Genomic DNA, 14107 nt, shown 5'->3' on the forward strand with positions numbered 1-14107 from the left:
GTTGCCCTGATTTTCCGGGGTATAGGTGCCCCTAGGGGCATCTATCCCTCCATTCACCACGTTGTACTGAATGCGCTTTGAACATATTTTTATGTTCTATTATATTTTATATGTGTTTATGTATATTTATATTTAGACTTCTTACTGATTGTAGCAGAACTATGCCACGAAAATACAAAAGAAAGGAAGGAGTCCGAGCTCGAATATGTTCTTGGACTAAAGAACAATTACAGTCAGCTTTCGAGGAATTGGACAAAAATACAAATTAAGGGGAAGAAAACTAAAGGTTTGCCGGTAAAGAGAACTAAAAGAGATGAACAGCATAAGCCTAAAGATACAAAGATAACTGCACAGAATGTTTTGCAAATTATAAACATACGAAGTCTCAATCTGACTGGAAACAATATGTAGAGTGTCAAAACTGGCTACATGAAACATGTAGATTCTTCAGAAATTATTGCTCAAGATGTGGAAAACTAAAAGCTCTATCCGGTTAAGTATCATTTCAGTAGAATTACAAGATGAAGATCTTTTTGTGTATTTCATTTTTTTTAAGTAAAGGCTTTTATGAATATGCGTGTTGAAACTTAATAATTAATAAGTTATAATAAGAATTTAGAATTTCTGTTTTTGTTGAACAAATAATGTTAGAAATTTATTATGATAATTTTATTTGATCTCATAATTAGAATTAAATTGTAAAGATGACAATTAAAAGATTTTAAAAACTGCAAGATGCTTTTCATTATAAATAAAAAATATATATATATATTTTTTATATGTCCGAATATGCCTGAAGTGGGGATGGATGAAACAGACATTGAAACTATATTAAATCAAGATTACCAACTAGACTTACCCATTAAACACATAACACCTAAAGAAATCCGTCGTGAAATACAAAACCTAAAGAATAAAAAAGCCCCAGGGTTCGACTTAATAACAAAAGAAGTTCTAATACAGCTACCGAAGAAAACTATAATGTACATAACCGCACTCTTTAATTCCATTCTAAGAGTCAAATACTATCCTAAACTCTGGAAAATATCGCAGGTAGTGATGATTCATAAAGAAGGTAAACCTGAAAATGAGGTCTCTTCCTATAGGCCTATTAGTCTGCTCACAGTGCTTTCAAAAGTATTTGAAAAACTTCTCCTCCGAAGATTAATGCCCATACTACACGAAAAACATGTAATACCAGACCATCAGTTTGGTTTCCGACAAGAGCATGGAACCATTGAACAAGTACATAGAGTATGCAACAAGATAAGAAAGTCACTAGAAGATAAAGAATACTGCTCATGCGCATTCCTTGACATACAGCAGGCATTCGATAGGGTTTGGCACAGGGGACTGCTATGCAAAATAAAACAATTTTTACCCCATACTTTTTATGAAATCTTAAAATCATATCTTTCCGATAGAATATTTCAAGTCAGAGAAAATGACAGTACGTCCTCATTCTACGATATCCAAGCAGGTGTACCTCAAGGGTCGGTCTTGGGTCCAGTCTTATACACATTGTACACTGCAGATTTCCCTGAAAGGAATAATTTAACCACAGCAACATATGCGGATGACACAGCTGTCTTGGCCAGTCACAAGGACCCAAAGACTGCTACTGTAATGCTCCAGAATGGACTCGATGAAGTAGACAAATGGTTAAAAAAATGGAGAATAAGAGCCAGTGCTTCAAAATCGGTCCAAGTGACATTTACGCTGCGCCATGAAAACTGCCCAGCAGTTAAACTAGGAGATCAAGAACTTCCACACAGTGACGTCGTCAAATACTTAGGTATTAGACTGGATAAAAAACTCACATGGAGAGCACACATTATAGCAAAAAGAGATCAACTTAACATACAATATCGAAACCTTCAGTGGCTCCTTGGAAGAAGGTCTGTTCTAAGCTTGGATAATAAGCTTCTACTTTATAATGCTGTTCTCAAACCAATATGGACATATGGGATACAAGTTTGGGGTTCTGCAAGTGCTTCAAATTTAAATATCATACAAAGGGTGCAAAACCGTATACTTAAGAACATCTCGAATGCCCCCTGGTTTATTAAAAACTCAGAGGTGCATGACGTACTAAAAGTGAACACCGTCCAGCAGGAGCTCGAAGTGATTGCTGCGCGCTATAAAGCAAGAATTGCAAACCACTATAATCCCCTGGTTGCAACCTTACCTAAATGTGACCACAGAAGGAGGCTTAAAAGGGCCACTATTATGTAACAAACAAGACTCACTAAGGTCTGTTTAAAAGAAGAAGTTTCTTGATGGAGAAATAATTCTGAAAAATTACTCGTTCCTCATATCTGCTTAAAGTTTTAAAGACTGATTGCAGATGCAGCTTAGAAAAAAATAAATAAATAAATAAATAAAAAAGACAATGACAAAAATAAAATATTATAATTTTACAGTATGAAGGGCATGTATCCCGCGCCGCAGGCATCTATCCTTGTTAGTATTTTCATGGTGGGGCAACTATCCATACGGGAAGGCATCTATCCTCAAAAATCGAGGTCCACAAAAAGCTAAAATCTGCAAAATCTGTCATTTATAGGCCCAAAAAGACAAATCATAGTAAACGATAAAGAATTAAACTAGCTATATTAATAAACACTATTTATATAAAATTAATATTTTTTAAATTAGGCGTATATTTCAAAAAGTGGGGCATCTATCCCGCCTTTACCCTAGGCCGAAAATAAGATGGCTATAGGACGTCGAGTGCGATCTCAAAAATATCGGCGTTAAGAGTTGAACGCAAAAAGCCCAAAGCAGACTGGCGTGGAGATATTTCCTTGACCAGGATCAAGCCCACCTGCGGTTGTAGAGCCTCAGATGATGATAATGATGATGGTGATGATGATGAATCATGTAATGATTCTAGGCTGACACATTAGCTGTCATGGAATCTTGTTAATTCTGATGATCTTTCATAGTCATTTAGATCTAAAATTATAGATAAATGATTTGAAAAGGTGCTTAATTGCGATAGGAATAATTAGAAAGACAGCTCAATAAGTTAAGGTTAGTAAAACCACCATACAAAACGACCTTTGTCTTACAAATAAAATAAACAAATCGGAGAAATGTAAACGTGTACAACAAAGATAATTGTATCTGAAATAGTTTAAACAGTTAAGTACATATTTTGGCAGTAGTTAAGTATAAGTTAATGGTGTCAAAAGGAAACTAATAATTATTTTAACAACTACTTTCCAGCTTGGAGGTGGCACTGGAATTGCTTGTAATTATGCTAAGAAATTTTACAATATTACTTCTCATTTTGAAGAGAATAACATAGAATTCGTACATAATTGTAATACAAATGTGTAGTAAGAGGAAATCTATCTGTAATTTTCTTAGTAAGGAGAACTTTAATATGTGTAGGACCTTTCAAGAGGCGAGTATACCATCTTCTTAAAGGTCGAAAACGCATCTGTAGTTCCTCTAGTGTTGCGGATGTCCATGGGTGTTGTTTATCACCTCGATGTTCCCGCCTCCTTTGCCTCCTTCTCTTATTAAATAAATGTATGTGGACGGGTACACCTGTAGGGGTATATCTGGGAATAGATAGATGGATTACTTGAACGGTGATATGATTAAGAACGGAGTGACGAAAGATAGATTAATCTGAAATACAAAAACCTGGTACGTCACCCACACGAGTGGGCAATCCCATCACTAAGAAAATTACGATTTTATATAGACTGTAGTTTTATATTGTCAGTATTATATAGTTTATCCGTGAAATTTGCTGTCTTTGTATCCAAGATATCGGTTAAACAAGTATTTGAGAGCGTATAAGTATGGCTATGCTATCTACAGACCCTCGTACGTGTAATAAATGAACAACTAAGCTACGCCGACCAATTACTTAAATTAATCCCATAAATTTAGTGGGTTCTGCGGAATGTAATATAAAAAGCAATTTTCTTAGGATTCGATTGTATTATATCCATATAATACAATTTAAATATACGAATGTTACCATTATTTTATAGTCATCAGTACTTAAAAATCAACACCACTTTAGCCTTTTTAGATCTTTAGCTTATTTGGGATTGGTGACAATTTCTCGTTTTTTGTCTTGGCACTTAAACGAGTGTTTATTCTGCGTGGAATATGAAGCGCTTCGTATTTCATTATAAATTCTATAAGCCGTAGTTCATCCAATAACATCTTAAGATAATAATTTCGATATTTTCGCACCATTGAAATCTATCTTTGTTTCAATTTGTGCTCTAAATAAATACAAATAGGACATACAGAGTGTCAAAGCAAGTAAACCTAGATGTACTGACAGATATAATGTATGGATGTTTGTATATACTAACGTCATGCTGACAATAGACGACGTGTCACATCGGTGACAGACAGACATATCAGCGGACGCAGGCCGTATTGGTTTGGTTTGCAGACAAGCACTTGTATGCAAATACCAGTCGGTTGATGCTTATAAGTTGTAACTTAAATTACACAGAGAGCAAGCAAAATTTATTTTAACTATTAGGAAACATTTTTTGCAAGTATGTTTGAGCGTGAGTGTGAAGAAAAAAGATTTATCAGGGTCATGGTCAGAAAATTTTCTTGATTTTCATTGAATACAAAAGAATTTACTTAATTTAGAGGTAATTATAAAATGTCCGTTTCTAGTTTTTATATTCTGTAATGATTTTAAATACAAAAACGTGCTAATTAAGAAAGTTTCTGTTTTTTTCCTCATTCCATTCTCAATTGTTCTTTGGAATTATATGTGTTTTATGTTAAATTATTTTACTTTATCATGTGAGAATTTTCAACTATTCTTTTACAACTATTGCCTGATTAAGAAGAACTTAATGTTTTTTATGTAAAAAGACACTAGTCAACAAGGTTTATGATATAATAAATGTGAAAAGAGCGTGTTCTCAATATCTAAAATAGTGACATGTGTCGGTTCTATTTAGAAAACTGTATCCCCAAAGACACTATTCTGAAACTATTACCCCAGCGTAGACTTTATTGGAACATGGTTTCGGATTAGAAAACGTGACGAAAATATAAATAACAAAGGGTTCCAGTGTCGCAAACTTCTGTAAACCTTCAACCTTTTTTGAAGCCCCATTGTAAGTGTTTTATTGATTTATTTATATTCATAGAGCCTTCTGTTTGTACTTCAATGTCGTTCCTTACAAGTTAGCATCCTTAAATTTGACTGAGAAATAAAGTAGTAAACTGTATATTTATGTTAATGGAAATCGCTATATGTTATTTGTCTTATTTTTTTATTTACTCCAATTTTATAAAGATTGAGCAACTATGACATGCTAGCTGTCGCCCACGACTCCATCCGCGCAGAATTAATTAAAACCGTAATAAGTAGCCTATTTGTTCTTCCCGACTATGTTCAACATCTGTGCCCAATTTTATCAAATTCCGTTGAGCCGTTTCGGAGATACCTTCAAACAAACATCCATCCATCCATCTAAATGTTAATATAGTAAGTATAAGTATTAGTAAGAAGTAAGATTTCCCATGGAAGCCTACTCTTAATTTACAATTTGATGATATAGCTTGTCATTATTACTAAAATGAAAAAATCAGGAAGAATAATAGCGTTGCATAATTTTATTTTCATCCTACAGCTATCAATCAAAGTGAATCCAAGTAAGAAATAAGATGCTGACATTGAACATTAATCTATTTATGAAAATAGTTTCGAGTTTCCACCACCGAAACATTTGTACAAAACATGTCATGTCTTTGACACAAAACGGTAGTATTCTTTATTCGTATAATAATAATTCATGAATATAAAAGTTAATTAGTTGAGATAAAGCAAACCATTGTTTTAAATAAAAATTTCCTACCGAATACGAAGTCTTGAAGCGTGAAATAAAATTGTCTAAAACTTTTGGGAGCAATCAAATTGTACAGATTCCATTTAACATTGCCAGAATTCCTGCTCAGATCCAATCGCATTAAAAGCATTCTTAAATTTGTGCTACAAAGGATTAGGAAAAAACAAAAATGTTTTTTTTTATTGTGAAAACAGACGTGTTAAACGTGCTTTTTCCGATGAAATTGTTTTTAAAAATCATACTTTGGTTTGTATTTCTTTTAAATTGTTTATTTTACCCGATCAACAAATTGGGTAATCAAGCTGGTAATGTCTTTCACGCGTATGTAAGTTTTTTTTAATTCTATTGTCACCTGTAACTCAGAGTCAACTTTACATAAAAACCTTGTACCTATAGATTTCTCGTACTAAAATCAAGTTAAGGGACCTCTCGAACAATTAACTTAGTATAGCAGTAAGGTAGCATTTAATTTTAATTTGAAGACAATATTTGGTATTCGATCTGTCTTCATAGTCAATAGACTTTGTATCGAAGATAGAACTAGAGAAATAAAATAAATCTTTAATAATGTGTTTTATATGTTTAATTTTTATGCGATAGTAGAAGTTGGAACTTAATAACCTTCATAACATTCGTAGCGCTTTGAGTTTCAAGTTCCTTCACATTTCAAACTGAATTACTCCTAGTAGAAGAATCTTCAACTAATTTTACGGTTCACTGGTAATATGCGCGCCACAAACTTCAACTGAAAGTGATTTCCTCTCTGGAAAAGTGAGTTATCCTTCTGTCGTTAGTGAAACTATTAAAAGTAATGTGTTGAATCTTACTTCTTACTAATCTTACTTATAAATACGAATGTCTGGATGGATTAATGGATAGATGGATGAATGGATGGATATTTGTTTGGAGGTATCTCTAGAACGTTTCAACGGTTCTTGATAAAATTTGGCACGGTTAACATAGTTTGGAAGAACACATAGGTTACTAATTAAGTTTTTTTTTTAATCCGCGCCTACGGAAATCCGGAAGGCAGCTAGTAACAGACAAATGTTAGTTAATCAAATAAACGTAAGAAACTATTATAAACAAATTCAAAATGGCTACAATCACGTAATATTTAGTCCCAATGTAATAGTTCATTTTGAATACCTCGTTAGTAGTTTTTTTTTTTAAACCAAAGTTTGTGTAAAATAATATACAATGAACAGTAAAGTATCCATAAAACAATTTAAAAGTATACAATTCGTATCTTGTTTTTTTGACATTTAACTGACAATAATTCTGGTTACTTTTAAAACATCGTTTTGTAATGTTACTCAGAGTATCGTTTTGTAGGATCTTGTCCTTTACAATATAAATGACGTGAAAATTTTTTCAATGGATAGCTTGAAAAAGCACTTTTTTAAAGACTTGTCAACGGCCTGACACCTAGACAATGATTGATATATTATTTGCGATAAATAAAGCGAAAATTTACTGAGTTGAAATTTTTACGAGACATTAACTTGTCAGATAGTGAACAATGTAATTCATTTTGATGATATTATGTAACCTTAATTTAATTATAATTAACAATAGACTTTAAATACTATGATAACATTCGATAATTAAGCTATAATTTCTTTAAAAATAAAGAAACATTCTTCAACTTTTCATATTTTATTTTTTTTATTTTTTTTAAATAATTACAGAATACGCAAAATACGCACTTGTCGTGGAGTTGCGGAAAACTGAGCCCCTACTACTAACTAACTTTAAATAATTTATCACTATTTAATCTGTGGCAACATGAAATGTCAACTTTGAAAAAAGAAGCAACGAGAATACAAAACACATTAAATACTTTTAGCTTTAGTACGTTAAAGCAATTTGGAAAAGGTTGCTGATATTATTTAAAAAACATAATTCTCTGTGAGATATAAAGAGAAATTATTTAATGGAATCGTTTTGTTGTGAGGAATTAATGTAAAAATTTAAAGTAAAATTTAGTATGATGTCTTCTAGATTGTTTTATTATCCAACTAATCCGAAAGGAATATTTTTCTTGAGAATATTAATACATAGTGACACCTATAGAAATAACTGCTTTACCCATCCTGATGAATGAAGGGTCGCAAGTTAGTATTCTTTGCCGCAATCTCATAGCAATATGATGCTATGAATAACGAAAATAATAATCATTGCAGTCACTTATTTTGTCTTTTTTTCCCTGCAGAGAATAATAAAGATATGTTTTTGTTTGTAATGTTTCTTTAGTGGAAACTCTCGGTTGTATTCTCATATTTCTTGATACTAGTTTGTTGAAAACTAACGCTAGTGCTTTATGAAATATGTTTTTATAACACACTTTACACAAAAGTAGCAGCGAACTTTGCATTCTCGAGCCGTAAGCCCAATTAGCGAACTTCTATCTAGGTCACTCCTCGTAGTTTTATAAAAGATGTAACTATGATTATTTTTCTACTTATTTCACTATGTCATATATACATGTAGCTAATATTATTAGTAAATTAAAATAGAAATAAGGCTTAACAAATATTTTTTCAAATTAATTCGGTATATTATATATTACTTTGCTACAATTTACTAATATTATAAACGTGATTGTTTGGATAGATGGATGGATGTATGTTACAAGGTATCTCTAGAACGGCCACATGGATCTGGATGAAATTTTGCATTGATGTAGAGCATAGTCTGAAAGAAAACATAATATAATAATAATTAAGTTTTATTTTATTTTATTTCAAGCAAGTTTAAAATAAATGTTTTTTATGTTGTAATGTAATACAAATTTTTTACCGCTGTTGCATCTATTTTGTAAGCACTATCTATTAGTGTCTAGCCAATGTGTGTGCACTAACCTATTTCAGATTTCGGTAAGTAATTGTGTAATAATCGTCTACCGAATATAGCGCTCTGTGAAAGCTTTAAGCATCCTACCAAAGCTTTGCTGAATCGACCATTAAAACACTTCTTTCCCTTGTTAAACCTCGTTCACATAGCATTAAGCGTCTGATTTAAAAACGTCTACGGCTTTTTTAAAATTAATTCATTAACGCAGCGAAAAGTAAGTAGCTTAAGGAAGTTCCTTTCCTTTTTAACGGGCAAAAAATTGTAAAAAAAAGATTGTATTTTTTCATAAATGTCACCCAGTAAGATATAAGAAGGTGGGTAAATGTGAAATGAGGCCGGAATTATTCTTAGGTCTGTTTGTTGTAAAAAATAAACTGCTTATAATTGTTCAGTGACATTTCTCTCTCGCTCCTTAATATCAAATGTATAATAATACATAATAAATTATCTCTTACAAATAGCAAGTATATTTTTTATAACAATAGAAACGAATTTCAGTCTTCTTTTTAGGCTCGAGTAGAAAAATATTATTTAATGCTAGCGATGACGGCTCACTGCTGAGTTCTATGAATATTATGTGAGACTACAATTGGCTTCGTACTTCAATCGGTTTCGATAAATTGACTGGCTGTTGATAAAATATAAAACACTGAAAGCGACACAGTTTCAAATGTACGCCACTAAAATATTAATAAGAAAAACAAGCTATGTTCGGGTTGTTATTTTTTATTCAAATTTAGAATGTTATATAAAAACAAATGAAAACTTTTTTCGATACAATTGACATTATGAATGTTACAGTTCAAATAATTTATATATTCATAAACAGTTAAACATATATTTCTTTTTTACTAGATTTAAATCACTAACCGTTGGTTTCTGAGACTAAAATCTCCGCATAAAACATATCGTCATCCTTGTCATTACCATTGATGAAACAAAGATAACAATATGTTTTAAAAGAAGGTTTTGGTCTCAAAAATATACAGTTATACGTAAATAATAATTACGAAGTACAAAATCTAACTAATAAATATTATCTGCTAATAGATAGGTTTTATCTGTTAAATATTCATTAAAATCAGTTGCGTATTTTATTCGCAACTAGCGGTCGCCTGTGTAATCGTTAACACAAAAATAAAAAAAAATATATAGCCTAAGTTACTATTATCTAAGGTACCTTCCAGTAGATGTACCGTCAAATAAAACCAGCCTTTTCTGATATTATCCGTAACAAACGCGGACTAGGGGACAGACAGACAGACATACAAACATATAAAAAAAATAGATTTTCATAATAAGTAACCGATAAAAATACGATTGTTTTATCAATACTACATACATACATTGCCATTTTATTAATTGTATATATAGATTTATTTAGTACCAAGTATACATTTTACATAATAATTACAGATGGGATGAACAAATTCATATTAAATTATACATTTTATCTCAAAAAAGCGTCTTTTAATGTAAGAAACTTTTATATTTCGTATGGGCCAAGATAACATACGTAACGGATTAACTGAACAATTCTCGCTCGCCTCAGAATCGGATTGAGATATAAATGAAACCATCGAATGTAACTTGATATAGAGCTAACAAAAACATTAATTTTATATTTTCAAAGTTACATATTTTAATATTACAAATTACTTTATTATGTTATACACAATTATTTGTCTACAGTAATATTATAAAGAGTAAAGATTTGATTGTTTGTGTATTTGTTTGTTTGCATTGATATGTAATGCATAAGCTCTGAAACTGATCCGGAGCTACATTATCCCCGCGTGACAAAGGCCAAATTTTTTACTACATTTTTTTTAAGTTCCACTCGGACGAAGTCGCGAATAACTGCTAGTGACGAATAAACTACTACGTTAGTTTAAAAAAATACCATAAAAATGCTGCATTATCCTTGAGTAATAAAAATATATAATGAAAAAATATGCCGCTGGCTTTTGATATAAATATTTTTTATTATATCTTTTGGGGTGATGATAATAAAATAACGTTCTTAACTGTACAAAGGAAAGATATGTATAATAAGGCCCCAGTATTAATTATTGTTCCAGGAAAGACCCGACATTCTCGTCAATGCTAGAAGCGGGAAGTTGTCCTCAAAAAGTTTTTCGAGAGTTTTGTTACTATAAAGATCCGTGATTAAATATTCTGCGGTGTATCGTAAAATTTGAAGAGATAGGCAATTTTTTATATTAGAATGTCCGAAGTTTCGCTTTAACTTATAGCTATATATTTTCCAAGTTTATAGGTTCAATTTGGTTTCGTGCAGAAATTCTAATTTTAAACCTAGACAACGAATGCGCCTACCGTGTTAAAAATGCAAACGTCTTCTCTGCGAAAGCTAGATTCTCACGAGAGTAGAGCAGTAGACATTGCAGTACACACACACACACCGAAACATAATAATACCGTAGTGACAATAAGTGTGTGTGAGAAACTTAAGATATTGCTAGTAATAAGTCTGGGTATGTTCAAAGACATACATTTTAACGGTCCGAATAAATACTTAAAAATATATTAGGTAACTAAAACTAATTAGTATTTTTTTTTATAATTGAAAGTTATAATTCTTTTAAATAGAGTAAAATTCATTTGTAGAATATAAATCTCTAATTTTATTACGTCAATATTATCAATCCACTTCCGTGAATTCTTTTGTCCCAACCTTGACTCAGCTTGACTTTTTAATTTTCATATTTGATACCCATTAATTAATTAAAATATATCTAAAATCCTAATTATTATCGTAGTTTTGATACCTTTGAATACTCAAGTTGTTTTCTTCGTATCGAGTTTATAGCTTATAAAACTACATGAAGCATTTTTATGAAGTTTTTGAAATTCATTTTTTTCCAATTAATAATCAAATTATAATATTCATTTGTAATTCAATCAAATAAATATCTTTTGAAATTATGTTCTATTGATTGTAGAATCTGTGCTACGAGTAATAATCTAAAATGTAGCCGTGGATTGTAGCACCAGCGTAGCCAGTGCCGCCGCGGCGTCGTAGCGAATCGGACGTCTACTACGCGCTCGTTGAAAAGCGCTATCTTTGATATCGGCAAAGCGCTACGAACCTGAAAATACCGTTATAATTGCTAACTTTATTTCAGTGCAGTGAATTTCAGTTTCGTGTGTACTTTTAATGAATTATAAATAATGATAATAGTTTTCTGTGTTAAATTATTCAAGACTGGTAAAAATCTGCAATAAACTTACTACTTTATTTTATATTTGTTTTTATAAGTTATATCTGTGAAATATTTTTTTAACTAAATTGATTCCATTCGATTGCAATAGGTGTCTTCTAATACTAGTTATATTAATCTAGCAATGTAAATTCGAAAGCTATACGTCGTTCTTCACATTATTTAATGTTGATATTTTTTTTATATACGATTAAAACGCCCAATAAAATAGTCAGGTCACCTTCGTAACATTCTTTTCTGAGCTATACCTGCGAAATCTAGTAAAATGTTAATGCTACTTTAAAATGGTTTTGTTCAGCTTAATAATAAAAAATTAAGTTTAATGTAGTGTATCGGTAAATTTTTTTTAAATTGTTTCCAGATTCTAGAAGTTTTAAGTAAATCGGAATTATTTCTTTACTGTTTTAATATCTCTGTTCTTCTTCTGATATATTATTTTTCTCTTACTTCTACTCGGTCATATTACTTTATAATTTCATTCATTACTTTTGTCACATGTAGTGGGTCAAAAATTTTTAAAACACACAAAAAAGCCATATTAAATGTAGTTATTTGCTGTGATTTCTGGATGTCTATCTTTATAGCTTTATACTCGTATAATATAACTGAAAAAGTAGTTTGTAAAAATTCCTGCTCGTTGTTCGTTGAAATTTGGACAACAATTTGGATAATAAAATGACAGATATATTATATAATTCTTTTGTCGTCGGTTTCCGAGACTAAAATCCCTGCATAACACTTAATATTATCACTGTTTTGTCAAAGATAATGACAGGGATGAGGATTAATTTTATATAAAATAAATAAATATATTTTACGCTCGGATTTTGGTCTCAGAAACCAACAATTATTCTGATAATTTATTTCTTTGCCATATGGTGAAAATGAATAATTCAAATATAGTTTCTAATTTAGATACAAATTATGACTGCATATAAACCAAATTCGAAGCTTAGTTCCTCGTTTAAATTAGTTGTACGAATGTGTTTACTAGTTATACCTTTATATCTTACTTCTTAATAAAATATTGTAAATGCGATTGTTGAGATGGATGGATGGATTTGTTTGAAGGTATCTCCAGAACGGCTCAATGGATCTCGATGAAATTTGGCACAGTAGATCATAGTCTGGAAGAACACATAGGCTACTTTTTATGTTTTTTATTAATTCCGCGCGAACAGAGTTGCGGGCGACAGCTAGTTTTGTTATAATTATTACAAAGTTAAAGCTAGATCAGCAAAGCTTATTGTCGGCTATAATAATTGCGTTGAACTATTAAACAATGAAAACCTGCGTTTGAAAACCAAACGTATTTACCAACTGCATAGCTAGTACTGCGGACAAAGGCTGGTTTAAAATAAAAAAAAAACATGTAGAGACGAATATTGAATTGATGATGTTAAAAATGTTCCTTTCATTTATCGTTTTTTTTAAATAATTGATCTATTGAATGTAATCAAAAGATTTAAAACATTAAATAAGTAAATTAAAAACTAGGAAATATATAGTTTTTCGCCAATTTCTAATATTTTTACTTGAGCAGACGACTGTAAGAGAAATCTATACTTTGAAATTTTCTTGAAATGATTACTTGAATATTGCTCAAAAAATTTAAAAATAACAATATCAGATTTGTAATTAATTTCAACAATTCCATTATATTTTTTTACATAAAATAACTTTTCTATATGTAATGTTATTCTCTCAAATGAAATAACTTTATCATGTCAATTTAACCAACTTCGTATTTAACAAGAAAAAGAACTTATATATGTATAACTAAGATAATATTTCTCGTACTGTATTATGAACAATGGAAATGTTTAATGTCGGAAACGCTTCAGCAACACCCTGAAGCTCTGCCTACGTCCGACGCTGGAGGCCGGCGCGTATTGTTTAGCGACCCGGTCATTTGTGCAGCCTCTATCTATTAAAATATGACGTCACAGTTTATAATTAACACTTTCTAAAATAACACTCATATTAAATACATAATCATCACTAAGCGATACAGTATTTCTCTTATAATATACAAGTAAATTATCTAAATTTTTTAGTAAATATATTATGAATTCTCAATAGATATTTGTTTTTGTTTGACGATATCACAATGTCGTAATAGTCATTAGAGCGTTTAGCATTACTACTAAGGTGACC

Source organism: Papilio machaon, chromosome 12 (assembly GCF_912999745.1).
Source record: "Papilio machaon chromosome 12, ilPapMach1.1, whole genome shotgun sequence".
Lineage (NCBI taxonomy): Eukaryota > Metazoa > Arthropoda > Insecta > Lepidoptera > Papilionidae > Papilio > Papilio machaon.